At 37.3% G+C, this 16,433-nt stretch overlaps 1 pseudogene; it reads right to left on the bottom strand.

Moving 5' to 3' along the window:
• Positions 1–226: 226 nt before the first annotated feature.
• Positions 227–2,975, bottom strand: LOC105293874 (annotated as a pseudogene).
• Between the last annotated feature and the right edge of the window lie 13,458 nt (positions 2,976–16,433).

The following is a 16,433-nucleotide window of genomic DNA, read 5'->3' as shown; positions in this document are numbered from 1 at the left end:
TAAAACGCACAGAACATAAAATTTACCATTTTAACTATTTTAAGTGCACAGCTCAGTAGAATTAAGTACATTCACATTATTGTACAACCATCACTATCATCCATATCCAGAACTTTTTTCATCTTCTCAAATTAAAACTCTTAAACCATTAAACACTAACTTTTCCTTCTCCCTTCCCTCCAGCCACTGGCAATCACCATTCTACTTTCTTTCTCTAAGAATTTGTACCTCAGGTATTTCATATAAGTGGGATTGTAATGTATTTGTCCTTTTTACGAATTACTTTTTTTTGAAATGTAAGTAAAAATTGCTTACTCGTTTTACAACAGTCAAAACATAGCGTAAGAGTGGTGTCTTGGTGTCTGAAAGCAATCACTTTGCCATATTCATTTTACTCTTTTATATCATTTATTTAAAAACTGAATTTTAATCAAAGTCGTTCTCAAACTTTGTCATTATTGTCATAAAGTCACTTTGAAGAGTCATATCAATGGTACCAGCCATTGCTTCTTTCCTCCTCCACTCTTGTCCTTTTTCCCTTGCCAAATTCAGTCTTTGAGAAGCCAGAGGTAACACTTATCTCGAGCTACCAATGACCATTGATGTTCTTTCTGCTCCTCTCCAAGGCACTTGTTTTGCATCTTATTTGAAAAGATTCTAGAGTGAAGCCAAAGTCTCCGATTTTCTTGAAATACTTTTGGTTCCTTTGTATTCTGTTCTAGATGTTTCTATATTAATTCCTGTGTTCGAGTTTTTGCTTCCTTTTCTATTACTGCTTTTCTAAATTGGTTGAAGAGCTCGTCTGTGGATTTCAGTACACTTGAAGTTTTGACTGGTTTGCCTAAACTTTTCCAAGAGTCTGCATTCTTGATCTTTATGTCCTCCTGCCCAGGAGCTTGACATTCAGATTCTAACACGACTGTATCATCACCAGATCGATACATCACAGTTAGGCCATTTTGCTCAGAATCACCTGAGGGAGGCAGGATTTGTAAAGGTGAAATGTTTTTCACACTCTATAAATGATCTAATTCTTGATTAAATGCTAACTGGTAGCGATTCGGTGGTGTACCACTTGAATGTGTAGTACGATGAACAAGGGTAGTAAAACAAGAGATTGTATCTTGCATAAAAGATTGTATCTTTATTTTCTCTTTAGAAGGAGAATCATTCTCTTCTACTTCAATAAATTTACTTTTCTGATTCGGAATCACTGCTGTCTGAAGAACCTGAATCGCTGCCACTACTTTCAAATTCTGATGAGCTGCTGCTGCCACTGCCACTTTCACTCAATAGGAAACTGCTTCCAATAGCCTTGGATGATTGCGTTTTCTCAGATTTTGTTTGATGTTTTCTGGAATTTAACTGATTATTGACATCTAGTAACCACTTCTCCAACTCCTGTTATTTCTGTGAATGAAGTTCTTCTTTGGACTTTTTATTTTCTTACCATAAGGTTTTAGTGACCTTTTTCTTAGACATGCAGCAACATATTTTTCTAGTTCTCTTAGTGTTTCTTTCACTGTTTCAGAATTTATCTGTCTCATCAAGGTTAAAATTTCTCAGTGAAGGCTCTCTTGATTGTGTTATACGAACAACTCCCAGAAGGTTATGTCCAGGGAGTCTGTTTATATCCAAACCTAACTGCCTTTTCTCATCACAGGTATAACATTATCTTCGTTTTCAGATTTCAGAGCAAAGAACTGTTGTTTCCTCTTCTTTGGCTTTTTGCTCTTAGATTTTAATTTCATTTGCTTAAACTTTTTTCTTGGATTTTCATCTCTGTTATTAAATTTTTCTTTTTTCTTTTCCTTTTTAGACTTCTCATTCTTTTTCTTTAGCTATGGAAAGGTACTTGGGACAGAGTCTGTGATTGCTGATGAGCAGCTTTAAGCTGCCTCTGAGCTATGCAAACGTTGAACTCGTTTATCTCCAGAGGAAGCCTCACAACTGCTTTCTCTACCAAGAGTTGTTGTGGTGTCTGTTTTGATGTTGCATACAGGCATACTCTCAACAGGTTCATCTGGGATCTTTGCAAAATACATTTCAAAAACATATTGGAGTATTCTTGCCACTGCCACTACTTCATGATCTGGAGGACTGTATTTGTAGCAATTCATAAACATTAATCTAACATCTGTAGTAAATTCATATGTACTCTTCTATTCTTGGTTGTCCATTTTTCTCTTGATAGTTCCAAGATCCACTGAACTTTTCACAATCATAGTAGTTATGGAGTCCCTACGCATTAACATCAAAAGGATGACAAAAAGGCCATGCATATGAAAAATGTTTCTTTGCATGCATTTCTTTAAGAATCTCACTACACTGCTTTAACTGTTCAGTTTAACACTCTTTACAACTTTATATTGTTGTTGAAAATCTGGCAAAACATTCTTCGGCATAGTTTCTTTTATAGGTAGCATTTTCTCTGATTTTTTTTTCTGAAAGTGCTGGGGATATTCATCACTTGCTTTACTGAAGTTGTAGGTGTATCTGCTTTCCTCTTCATACCTCTGGTAACTTGGGCAACTATTTGTGAGGTACAGTTGGGTGGAGCACCTTGCGCCATATTTAAAGGAGAAATAGATGTTTAAGGAAATACAGAATGAATTACTTGCTGCTGAAATATTTTTTCTGATGCTTTAGGAGATTGTTTTTCTTTAACAGAAGAAACTGCTACATTCCATTGAATGTAATTTATTCTTTCCTTACCACTTACAGCTTGCTTTTCTTGTGGCATCTGAGATAATTTCTGCCTAAACAACTTCTTTAGAGCTTGTACCATAAGAACAATGTCATCTCCAGGTTTGTACAAGTAACAATTTGAGAGCATCGTATTGAAGTCTTTACAGTCTGAATGAAGCCGGCATATAATATTTCTGTTCTAAGCACTTAATTATACAATTCTCCATTGGGTTTCTTATAATGGCATAATAATCAGGCAACTTGAATTTCATTGCATCCACAGGCTGTTAAAAAGGCCAGGAAAAATTATGCTTCCATAATGCCTTCAGGACAACTTTTTGTTAATACTGTAGTCGATTTGTCAATTCCCCATTTTTCTTAGCATTTTATACTCTGTCGGTGAAGGGTTAACCATAGCTGTTTGTCTATTTGGGAGAGACAGTCTTAATTGCTTCAAATCCTGATATTCTAATATCTTCTACAAGTACATGTCCTTTTTCTATAGAAATAATAAAAGTTGTTTCATTATGTATGCCTTAGTTTTGAATGACATGTTATTTCACTCATTCACATATCTCTTTCTGTCTTTCTAAAACACAGATTCTATTCTTAGTAGAAAGTCTGTAAGTTCCTCTTGCAAAAAGGATCTTGTCTGAACGTTCCGTTCAGCTCGTGCAAGATGAAGTGGCGCAGGACAGCGATTCTTCCTCGTCCGTCGCCGCCAGCTCTCTCCCTAACGGCGGCAGCAGGTCGGCTGCGAAAGACGCTTTTGTAGGAGACGCGCCGCAGGCCGCCAGCCCGCGGGCCTGAGAGCGTCACGTAGCCCTGGAGCCAGGCAGCCGGGAAGGTGCTTGAGGCCTGAGCTCAGCAGAAGGAGCGTGAGCGTGGGCTGGAGGCCCCTCACTCTCTGCGCTCACGGTGGTTGGGCACGCAAGGAACGCCAGGCATGGTGCAGAGAGCTAGGGGATTAGTAGGAGCACCGCCCGAAGGCATTTACCGTTAAAACAAACCTTTCACTTAACCTGTTAGCCCTATGTTGTTATTTTGGAGGCTGGTGCGTTTGGGCTTGCGGTGTTTTCATCATTTCATGCTTTCCTCCAGCCCTTTCCAAAGCTTCCCTCCAGCCCTTTCCAAAGCTTCCGTCTTTTGCACGTAGTGAGGGCTTTATATTAGGTAGCAGCTGAGGTTGGAGCTGACATGAACTCTTTGGGTTTAAAATGGCCCTAAGAGCTGTTTCACGACAGCTGCCTGAGAAAGAGTGGCTTAAGGTTTTAAGAGTCCTGGTGACTACCTCCTCATAATTTGTGGACATGTGTTAGCAGGACGTATTTAGCGCAGTAGTTGCCTTTTGGATCCAATTGCAGTGTTTCTAAATTCTTAATATAGTCATTCCTAGAGGGATGAATGGCTGGAAGGATGAATGCGGGAAGGGAGGACAAAAACAGCTGAGGAGACGCCAGATAAACTTGTCAAAACCAATCAGTCTCCAATTTCCGGAAGCATAAATCTGGGGTCACTACAGCTTGGCAAGTCTTAATTCAGTCGCTTTTATGTAAGAGTAAAAGTCCTCAGGACCAAATGTTCTCAAGAAAGCAACACACTACTGGCCGTCATGTAAATAACGAGATGTGGGCATTTTTTTATATTAGAAAGAACTTTCTTACACAAAACACTGAAAATGGCTTACTGCACTCAAAGAAAAGATTAGAAGGGCTTATTTTCCAAGTAACCCAATGAGCGAGCGATATCAACTCTAAACAAAGTAGAAGCCATGGAAGAGTCAATACTATAGCGTCTACTTTGTTTAAATTTAATATTTGTTGTTTCTGTTGTTTAAAACTTTATTATGCAGGGAAAAAGACAGGACCTAGGGTGTGACCTAGGTACAGACCTAGGTGTGTCCTTAACACCATGAAAGGTCTAAGGGAGGTCAAAGAAAATAAACGCCAGTAATGACTCAGGGCAAATTTTGTTCAACTGTCAACTTTTTGCCTCTCCTCCTGAGAACCAGTGGGAGAAGTGAATGCTTCACAGAGAAGCCTAAGTGATATTTTAAAAAGCCAAATCTTATCATGTTAACAACTATAAAACTGTTGAATTACTTTTTATTACTTTTGAGATAAAGATCAAAACCCGTAAGATGAGCTACAAGGCCTAATTTGATTTAACTACTCTCAGCTCTCACCACCCTCCAGCCCCCACCTCCAGCCACACTGGCCTTTCAGCTCTTCCCAATGCCCTGTGTTCTGAATTACTCCTTAAATTGAAAAAGACTATTAGTATTTACAAAATAAAATTGAACTCATAAGAACAGGTTCAGCTTGGTTGAAATCGCATGATTCACAGCAATAATCAATTCAAACATGATTTAATCAGCTCACCGAATGTCTCAACATGACAAGATTTAGCAATTCCTCAGCAAAGACATATTTTTTGGTAAATTCCTACCATTCTCCACTTTGGGTAGGAGTGGAGCAGAAACTACAGAACAGAGGGAAGGTTTAGGGATGCTAAATTGTCATTACAGTGTGCCTGGCACCTCACTCCAAATGAATCTTTACCTGGAAATGCTCATAGCAGAACAAGAACTACAATAAGACTATTAATAATTAATTATACCAGCTGCATTATATTAAACATTTACTGTGGGCTAGGTCTTATTTTAAACGTTTTATGTATATTGTGCCAGCTGGAAAATTACTGTTTGGCTATCACCCATGGGAACATAATGCTCTAACAATATGTTTTCTGCTTCTGTACCCTGCACTTGCACAACCGACCTGTGAGTTGACAGTAAAAAAGTAGAAAAATAGACTTGTGTGTTCAAACAGGATGAAGAATGGGGTTTAGGGCTTAAAAACCCTGTACCTCTACATTTCGGAGCTGCTTTATTTGGGGTCTGCATACCCCTGGCAGACCCAGCTGGCTGAGTAAAGAGTGTGTTTCCTATAACTCTCTGGTTTCTGGTGGTCCGTGTGTCTATCGGGGGCTGGCGGCTACACCAGTATTAACTCATTCAATCCTCATGGCAGCTCTATGAGACAGATATAACCATTATCTTCCTTTACAAATAAGGAAATTGAGGCACACGGAAGGTAGGTAACATAGATAGTAGGAAGTTAAGCTGGCTTCAAACTTAGGCAATACAGCTCATTGCCCTTGCTCTTCGCCAGTGGTTCTCAAATGTGAGTGTACACCACCTCAGAGATTCTGATTCAGTAGTTCTTAGGTGGAACCCCAGAACAAGCATTTCTAACACATTCTTACGAAAGTTATACTGCTGGTCTGGGGCCCACACATTGAAACACACTGTTCCTAACAAGGAGTTAAAGGTAACTACTATCTCATGAACATCTACTATGAATTGGACACTTTACAAGAACACTATGAGAGGTTATTCTCAGTTTACAACTGAGTATTTGAGAATTAACAAGATTAAGGACCTATTAAAGTTATCAGAAGTGGAAGTGCTGCAGATTGTGTTCAAAACCAGCTTTCTGAATGCCAAAGCCCTTGTCTTTTACATCCCACTGCCTCACTGGCAGAGCTGGACTGGGTGCTGTACGAAGGATAATAGTTGGCACCTCTTCAAAGTAATGTTCAGTAAATATTTGTCTGTTGTTTATTTTAGTGGAGGCAGGAGAAATGGATTTTCTCTTACTAGAACTATATACATCACACACACATATACTTTTATGTTCAACAATGGAATTAATCCCCGTCGCTTAACATAACCTAACATTTTGATCTCTGTGGCAGTGTCTTTCATTTTATACTTTCATTTTATACATAACTGGGTAGTATTTGGTCATTCACAGTTATCGAGGATGACTTATTGCTAGTTTCAAGTCTTGTTCAATATTTATTAAGTTTGCTTATTTTTTCTTTTTTGATTTTCATGTCAGCATATTTCTTTTATTTCTAAAGTTCTTTTTCTCCCTTTGTGTTCTTATACAGTTTATCAAACCAGACAAATTCTGAGAAAAACTAGGAAAGGGTTTAATTTCTGACTTTCAGTTGGGTTTAGGAACCAATTTTAATTATTGCTGGCTGATTAGTCTCATAGTGAATGAGTCTGCAATTGGATTACTCGTAACATATGTGGACCCAGAGAAGAGTTTTTGCTCCTCATTCAGAGTTTCTGTCTACTATGTAGATAACTGGATTAATTGATGCTCCAGTTTCTATTTTTTTCCAGTGTTGTTGTGGTCCACACCGTTGGCTATCCAACCAAAATCTTCCTTGCCAACAGAGCCCTACTGTTGTTCAGGTATTGAGAATGCAGCAGAGCGTTGAGGGAAAGTGGACCCCTTGCCCATCCCCAGGGATTAAATCTGATTGTTGTAAAACCAGTGATGTAACAGTATGGACTAACCTCTGTCAGTAATTGGTCTAAGGATGTACGTGTGACCAAGTTCTGGCCAATGCGATAAAGAAGGAACACCGCTGGGACTTCTGGAAATATTTTGCTTCCTGATAAAAGTAGGGAAAGCTATTCTACTAATTCTTTCTTATTGCAAATCCTTTTTATAGCACTCGTTCTATTTGTAGAACATTCTTTAGCATAGTATAAGTTACTGCTTAATTCTCTTAGTAAGAGTTGAACCAAATGTTAGAACTGGTCCCCATGAAAGGATAGATGCCTGTAATTCTGTAGCTTTGACCCTACAGTAGTTGCCCAAGACTGAGCAAGAATTGGAATGCTCAGAGTCCACTCTTAGGGACAAAGATCACTTGGATGTGTGCTATTTCTTTGCCTAGTAGCTGATCTCTGGACCTTGGCCCAGTTATTCAATGTGAAAATCTCAATTGCTATATATTATACAGCTAAATTACATATGAAGTCTCAGAGAGTCTTACAGCTGAAATAAATTTCCACAAACCCAGCCATTAAGAATTCAATGTACTTGGTGCAGAACAAGACAGATTTCCATCTATAAGTTGGTTTTCTGGATTACAGGATCACCTGTAGGCTACATGGAACTGTTTGATTGCTACTACAGTCATGAGCCACTTATTAATTGAATTAATTAAGAAAACAGGAATTTAACATCAACTTTGGCCTGGAATCCATTTCATCCTAGCCCAAGACTCTCAGGGAGGTGTGTGGAGACCCTGCCTCAAATCTCCAAGATCTTGAAACAAGGAAATTCTCGTGCTTTGGGTTTATATATCAACCTTCCAAACTTCAGACCTGTAAGTAGAGTTGTTGATCTGCAAATGACAGGAGTCAGCCGGCTCCAACCACAGTCTTTAGGCCAGAGACAGGACAAAGAAAAGCTTTTGTAGACTTGTAGCCAGAAAGGAGACCCTACAGACAAGGTTTGTGAAAATGCTATCCCCTTCAAACTTAAATAACCAGACTTTCATTGGATCAATGAAAACTCTGAATTGTTTTATAGTTTATGATTCTGAATTATGTTTCTTATCTATTCTTCTCACTTAGTGTTTCTCAACTTTTTTTTCAATCAGGCCCTCTTCAAAGCTTTCTCACATTGAAATTTTTATATACCTTCCAAGCCAAGATTTAGTCAGGTTTGCTTCCTGTAGTTGAATTAATGAAAACTGTAGCTATATGGAATAATCTTTTTTGAACCAGAGACGCTTCTCCATTGCTGTGTTTCCTGGAGGTAGGGCCCTTCCCCATATGAGAATGTGTGCTCTAGTCTTGAATAATCCTAATCTTTGCACTTGCAACCTGTGGTGGATCATTTATTTCTAAGTGTGATTAAGGTACATACTGTGTAGAGTAGAAATTTTATTATATTTGGGTTTCTCTGATGAGGATAAGGAAACATGTACAAAAGAAAGAGATCTTTTATTACATCTCTCAATCCCCATCCCCATCCTACTTCTTTCATATTTACTTATTTTATTATTATTACTTTATTCCCCTCAATTGACATGAATTATTGGCAACAAATCAGTATATATTTTGCTTTTACTATACTTTCTTTTAAATCATTAAAACTTTATTGCTTGTTTTATGAATTTTTCTTTAAATATGAAGATTCTAAGTACAGCAAAGGGAATATAGTCAATAATATTGTAATAACTATACATAGTGCCAGGTGGGTACTAGACTAATCGGGGGGAATCACTTAGTAAATTATATCAATGTCTAATCATTATGCTGTACACCTGAAACTAATATAAAATAATATTGAATGTCAACTCTAATTGAAAAATAAAAATTTCAAAAAAGTGATATGAAGATTCTATGATTTCATTTAAATTTAAATTTAAAAATTATTTTATCAAGTATCTACTACTTGCCTGTCATCAGTTAAATTATGTTCCCTTAAAAGATATGTCGAAGTCTTAACCCCCATACCTGTGAGTGTGACCTTATTTGTATAAGGTCTCTGAAGATGCAGTCGAATTAAGATGAGATCATACTGAATTAGGGTGGGCCCTAAACCCAATGACTGGTATCCTTATAGGAAGAGAGAAGTTTGAATACAGAGACAGAGACATGCAGAGAGAACACCATATGAAGACAGAGGCAGAGATTGGAGTATTGTAGCTGCAAGGCAAGGAATGCCAGGGATTGTGGCCAACCACCAGAAACTGGAGAAGGAAAGGAAGAATTCTCCCCTAGAAACTTCAGAGAGAGCATGGCCCTGCAAGTACGTTATTTTTTTTACTTCTAGACTCTAGAACTGTGGGACAATAAATTTCAGTTGTTTTAAGCCACACACTTTGCTATAGCAGCCCTTGATGATGAGATAGAAAAGATAAGTAAGATGCAATTCTTGTCACCAAGGTTCTCACAGTCTAAGAGAGAACACAGCTGTGGACATTTTTATTTATTTATCTATCTATTTATTTATTTATTTATTTATTTATTTATTTATTTATTTATTTAAATTTATTTATTTGGCAAGGCAATCCTTGGTTGACCTCACAGATTGCAAGGACCTTGTCAGTTTACAATCCCTTATTTTTTATGTCTACAGCATCTGGTCTTTCTTGGTAGTCTCTTATCCCAGTACTAACCAGGCCCGACCCTGCTTAGCTTCCAAGATCAGACAAGATCAGGCTTGTTCAGGGTGGCATGGCCGTAGCTGTGGACATTTTTAAATGACAAATTCTCAGTGTATCATAAGTGTAAATATAGAAATTTGTACATGCTCATAGAGATAACATCAAAGACTAAATAACAAATTGAGAGAAGCTTTGCAAAAAAAATGTGAATTTTTAAAAATCTTTAAAATTTTTTCTTTGTATACAAAAGAACTGGACTTTTTTAATGAATCTTTTCTTCCTTTTTTGTTTGACTGTCTTTTTTCTCTCCATCCTTTTCAACCCGTATCAATCAGCACTCCTCTACTCTAGTTAATCTTGTTAATATTCTGGTATTTATTTTTCCATATTTTTCTCCAAGCTTAAGTAATCAATCATATTCATATACATATAAATGTTGTCATTGTTCATTTTACAAAAATGTGATCATATTGTAGATATTTTATGTATCTTTCTTTTCTCAACAAAACCTTGTAGAAAACCTTCCGCTGTAGTCAATATAGCTCTAAATCATGCTTTTTATAGAATGCATAACATTCCATCTTATAAGCATACCATATTTTATCCAATCATTTCCCCGTTAATAAGCATTATAAGCATTGTTGCAAGACATCTTTTGGCATATATTTTTGCTTGCTGCTGCTTCTATTTCTGTGGGCTAGTTCACAGGAGTGAGATTTTGTGGCAAAGGGTGTATTTTAAAATGTTGCCAGGACATTTTCCAAAAATATTATAACACTTCACATTTCTACTTGTGATGTATGAGAGTAGCCTCCCCTCCCCTACACAGTCTCACCAGCCATAGATGTCAAGATCCTTTTTAATATTCGTCAGCCAGCTGGATAAAAAATGACATAGCATTCCTTTAATTTGCATTTCCTGGACTATTCTTGTATTTTATCAAGTTTTTACATCTTTTTTAGCCATATCAATTTGTTTATTTGTTAATTGTTTTTTCATATTGTTTGTTCATGTTTTGATTGGATTGTTACATTTTGATCAGTTTATAAGAGTGTTTTTCAAATATTGGCAGTATTAATGGTATATCCAGGTCTTACTTATTATTTGATTTTTTCATTTACTATATTTCTTATACCTTTGTCATACAAAATTTTTAGTTTTTATGTAATTAAATATGTCTATCTTTTCTTTTATAGCTTCTGATTTCTAGGTTATGTTAAGAAGATCTCAATAAATAAGTTATGGTGACTACGGTTAATAATACCATATTGCATATTTGAAAGTTGCTAAGAGAGTAGATCTTAGATGTTCTCATCACAAGAAAAAACAGTTTGTAACTATGGTGACAGATGTTAACTAGATTTATTGTGGTGATCATTTTGTAATATATAGAAATATAGAATCACTATGTTGTATACCGGAAACTAATATGTTATATGTCAATTATACTTCAATTAAAATAATCCCCTCTGCCACTTACAATAGCCACCTAAATTTTCTTTTTTTCTCCCTAATTTTATTCATTGTATGATTAACAAGTAAAAATTATATATATTTAGGTAATATAACATGATTTTTAAGGTGTGCCAAGTGATGATTTAATATATGTACACCTTGTGAAATGATTATCACAATCAAGTTAACTAACTCATCCATCCCTGCACATAGTTACAAGTGTGTGTGTGTTGGGGGCGGGGGGATGAGAACACTTTACATGAAGGTTTTAATTCTTTATCCCGTTAATGCGATATATTACGTTTATTAATTTGCATCCCAGGGATAAACTCCACTTGATCATGATATATGATCCTTACGATGTACTTCTGAATTCAGTTTGCCAGTTATTTTGTTGAAGATTTTTTTGTATCTATGTTCATCAGGGATATTGGCCTGTAATTTTCTTTTCTTGCAGTGTCTTTATCTGGCGCTGGTATGAAGGTAATGCTGACCTCGTAAAATAAGTTTGAAAGTACTCTCTTCATTTTTTGAGAAGGGTCTGAAAAGAATTGATATTAATTCTTCTTTAAACGTTTGGTGGAATTTACCAGTGAAGCCATCTGTTCCTGGGCTTTCTTTGTTGGGAAGTTTTTAATTAGTGATTCAATCGTCTTACCTGTTATTAGTCATTTCAAATTATCTATTTCTTCAGTCTTAGTGGATTGTATGTTTCTAGGAATTTATCTGTTTCTTATAGGTTGTCCAATTTGTTGGTGTACAATTGTTCGTATTAGTCTCTTATGAGCCTTTTTATTTCTGTAGTATCGGTTGTAATGTATCCTCCTTCATTTATAATTTTATTTATTTAAGTCCTCTCTCTTTTTTTTCCTTGGATAATCTAAAAGTCTGTCAATTTTGTTTCTTTTCAAAATACCAATTCTTAGTTTTGTTGACTTTTCTATTGTCTTTCTAGTCTCTATTTCATTTATTTTTGCTTTAATCTTTGTTATTTCCTTTCTTCTGCTAACTATGCTCTTAACTTGTTCTTCTTTTTCTAGTTTCTGGGCAGGAAGGACTGCTCCTGGACTGCAGTTGAAAGGGGCAAGAATCGAGTCATAGGCCTGCTTCAGGACTGTGGTCAGACTGAGGAAAGAGGGCCTACCTCAAGGGGCATAGATGGATAGGAGTGTCTCCTGGTGGGTCCCTAGGCAGACAGGAGTATTTCTGAAAGGAGCTGGAGCCAAAGACAGGGCCATTTCAGAATTTACAATCAGACTGAGAATGACAGGCCTACCTTGGGGGACATGGATGTGAGTGTCTCCTGCTGGGTCCCTTGGTAGATGGTGCTGATGGCAGGGCCACTGCCAAATAGGGGCTGCAGACAAGTCCACAGAAGCTGTTTCCAGGTCTGTAGCCAGGACCACAGTTGGTGAATTTGTCACCTGGACATGTGCTTACCTTCTCAGAATGGCTGTGCTTGGCCTTGGGCTCCACCAGGGTTTTATAATCCTCTATCTGGATCCCACAATGTTCCTATAAAGGCACTTTTGTCTGTGAATGGCTGCGAAATTATTATTGCTTAGGGGGGATCTAAGTAGGAGACCTTCTATTCTACCATCTTGCTGATGTCCTCCTACTTTTTTTTAACGGGACTTATATAGTTTGATTTTGTTTTTACATTTAAGTCTTTAATCCATTTTGAATTAATATTTGTATCTTATTTAACAGAGAGGTCTAATTTATATATTTTTTAATAGATAGCCTTTCCCCACTGATTTGAACTACTTTCACTGTCATGTATTAAATTCTCATTTACACTGAGCTCCATTTCTGAATTCTCAATTCATTTTTACTGATTTTGTTGTTTGTTTGCTTTTATCTATTCTTAGCCTTATCCTAATTTTATTTGTTTATCATGGCCTCCAATATCTTCTCAGACAAGTTTCCCTCACAGTCTCTTTCTGTATATTTTTCTTGGCTGCTGGTTTTTAGTATTCATTCTTTCACATAAACTTTAAGATTCAAGGTCTCAGATGAGGATACATGTCTAGTTCAGCCTTAGTCACATGCCCAGAGTGGAAATGTAGCTTTGCTCCTTCTTTTTTAATCGTCAAACACTAACAGTCTTATTTCTATACCTCTTCTCATGATGAAGACTCCAATTTCTCCCAGAGGTTTCAGACACAACAGAATATGTCTGATTACTTCTCTTATAAGAGATAATAGACTGGTTACTTTCTATGCCAAAAAAATAATTTACACTCTCAGAGTGAATGAAGAAATATCTTTTACTAGAGCATCAGAAAAAAAATACATGTATATACATTTTTAATCTCCGCTGTATCATATTAAGTTGGGCTTTATCCAAATTGTAGGTATTTAGTTAGCCATTTAAAAGTGACAAGATCAGTTTGGCAGCGATGAAAAAGATGGAATAGAAAGGGAAGTAACTGGAGACAGGAGGCCCAGTTAAGGTGCTACTGCAAAGTCCAGGCAAAATTGACAAAGACCTGAAATAAGGCAATTGTCAGGGTTATAGAGAGAAGAGAACAGATTTGAAAACCACTTAGCAGGTAGAATTGATAGGATCAGTGATTAGTTTGATGTTGGCCTAGATAATAATCCAGAATGACTGCCTGATTTCTAGCCTGGGTGGTAGAGTTGATGGTGGTACAGCTAAATGACACAGAAACACAGGGGGAGGAGTAGACTTGAATAGTAAGTCTATTTAGCTCCTTATATACATAGATAATGAGCTTAGTTTAGAACATGATGAATTTGAAGGTCTGTGACACATTCAAGTGGCGATACTCAGTTGACATGAAGATTATATTGAGTTTGGAGCTAAGGGGAGTGCAAGACTGGACAAATATTTTTGAGAACCATCAGGGTATTAAAAACCATGAAGGAAGATTGCTGAGAATGGAACACTGAGGGACATCAACCTTTATCAGAAAAGGAGGAATTGGAGCCAGCCAAGGGTTCTGAGAATGAGCCATTTAAGAAGCAGACAGTGATAACACAGAAGAGAAAGGAGAAATGGTTCAAGAATAAGGAAATGGTCAGTTCTGTTAAAAGCAGCAGAGGGGCTTCGGAAGTAATCAGTAGATTTGGCAATTACCAAATGATGAAGTTGGTTAGTGCAGTTTCAGTTGAGTGGGATGAAAAGAAGTCAGGTTTTAAATGTAGAGTGAAGTCAAAGAGTGAGGCAATGTGCCAGGTGTCTTCCCTTTGTCCCTCCAGATCCATACTCTACCCTTCACCATTCTGCTCTCTGTCCCAGGTATTAGGCAACATCAACAGATTCCCATGACTCCATTGAGTATGGTCAACAGTGAGCCCTGGGAGGAGATTGGAGGGAAGGAGAATGAGGTGAGGATACATAGTCCCCCAATTCCCTCCTTACAGAGTCTGCTGCACTTGCTCAACCAAAGGTCATGATTCTCTTCAGCAGGGCTTGGATAACCACTCCTTCCTGCCTCTTCTCAGGCCTCAGAGTGGTAATAGCTCTGCTTTACTAGTCCTGAGGTTGTTTACCACTCCTGTGTTTCTCTACATCCTTCCAACACCTTTATAAAGAGTTCTTTATTAACTTTTCCTTGAATCATTCTAATTTGAGCACACCATTCTTGTCCTGTTGGAATCTTGAATGATGCAGGAAAAACCTTTGCTGGGAAGAGTAGAGAGATAGAAATACACAAAGAGAGGGGAGATTTTGTCACAGAGTTTATTTTTTAAGTGTTAGAGAGGCTTGGATATGTTGACAAGTTCATGAAGTTTTAACAGCCAGTGCCTATTTGAAAGGCATGATCTGGGAAGAAGGAAGAAATAGGAAGAAAGCTCTTTGCTGGCCTCTGGAGTTGATGACATTACTAGTAGCCTCACCACTGTTGCTCAAGATACTCTAGAACCTGTTTTTCCAGTTTGACCAAGACAGTCCATTTGCCAGATTTGCCCATGGCTGAGTTGCCAAGCGTTGGTTGAGCAATGAGCTGATGGAAAAGTAGACACAGAGTCTGAAGAGGAGAAAGAATAAAGGTCAGGACCTCAGCAAACCCAGGCACACCTCAATCCACCAAGGCAGACAATAAACAAAGTCATTGGTGTTTTATTAAACTTTGCAAGGTTCTGCCTGACCTGACCTCACCCACCTTGCCGATCTCCTCTCTCATGTCTCTTTGGGTCACTGATTCCACTGCACTTCTCTGTTTCTAGGGCCCCCTTTCCCTTTCTCATATAATAATAAGCCCAGCTCCGTTCTTAAGTTTGAATTCTGTCCTTTCCATTGCCTGCAACCTGACACTTTCTTAACTCTTATTCTGGCAACTCCTTCTACCCTTCAGATCTTATCTTAAATACCACTTCTTCAGCAGGTCAACCACCCTTTCTAAAACAATCTCCCTTTGTTACTCTCCTTCAGAGAGCCCTGGACCCCTCTTTCATAGCAGTCACATTTTAAAATTTACTAAGGTAGAAAATTTTATTTAAAAAGTCTCCTAGATTTTCTTATAGGACTTTTGTTTGTTTTTACATCTAAGTCTTCAATCCATCTGGTATTTATTTTTGTATGTTGTATAGGATGAGCACCCTTTCACAGTCTATACTTCTACAACATTTTGCTGGATCCTCCTACAGCTCTTCTTTCACTTACTCATCCATTCAATAATTGTTTAATGACTAATGACCTTGTACTAGGCCTTTTATTACACACAAAGGATAAAAAGAGAATATCCTTATCATAAAGAATAAGAAGAGAATAATGACAGAGCTTCTGGGCCCTAGGTCTGGAGAGGAACTAAATATATTTAGAGAAGCAGACATGTGAATGGAGAAATGACAGCTTAACAAAGCTAAGTTTTAATGATGCATGATAGTGATAAGCTTCTGGAATTCTGGCAAAGAATATGTTTTCATTCATTTGAATCTCTCAAAGTTTGTAGCACTGTGTCCTACCCACTGAAATCACTTAATAAATACTTAAACAATTAATTTGAGGGTAAATTTTTTTTTAGAGATGCTAATTATAACATCGGGAAAATAAAGTAAAAAGTGTGACAAATCAAAATTCAGGTTTTTTTTTTTATTCATCAGTAGTTCTTTCTTATATTTTAAAAATTTTAATTAGTTTCAAGTATACAGTACATTGGTTAGACATCTATATAGTTAGTAAAATGATCCCCCCAATTGCTCCCTCCCTTCCCTGTCCCTCCACCTAGCCAATGTATTAATGCTAACTGCATTCCTTATGCCATGCTTCCTATCCCCATGACCATCCACCGGCGACTAATTTGTACTTCTTTAACCCTTCACCCCATTTTCCC

This window comes from Pteropus vampyrus, unplaced genomic scaffold (genome assembly GCF_000151845.1).
Source record: "Pteropus vampyrus isolate Shadow unplaced genomic scaffold, Pvam_2.0 Scaffold79, whole genome shotgun sequence".
Classification (NCBI taxonomy): Eukaryota; Metazoa; Chordata; class Mammalia; order Chiroptera; family Pteropodidae; genus Pteropus; species Pteropus vampyrus.
Note: the sequence above shows the minus strand (reverse complement) of the source record. Positions and strands in the feature narration are given on the sequence as shown.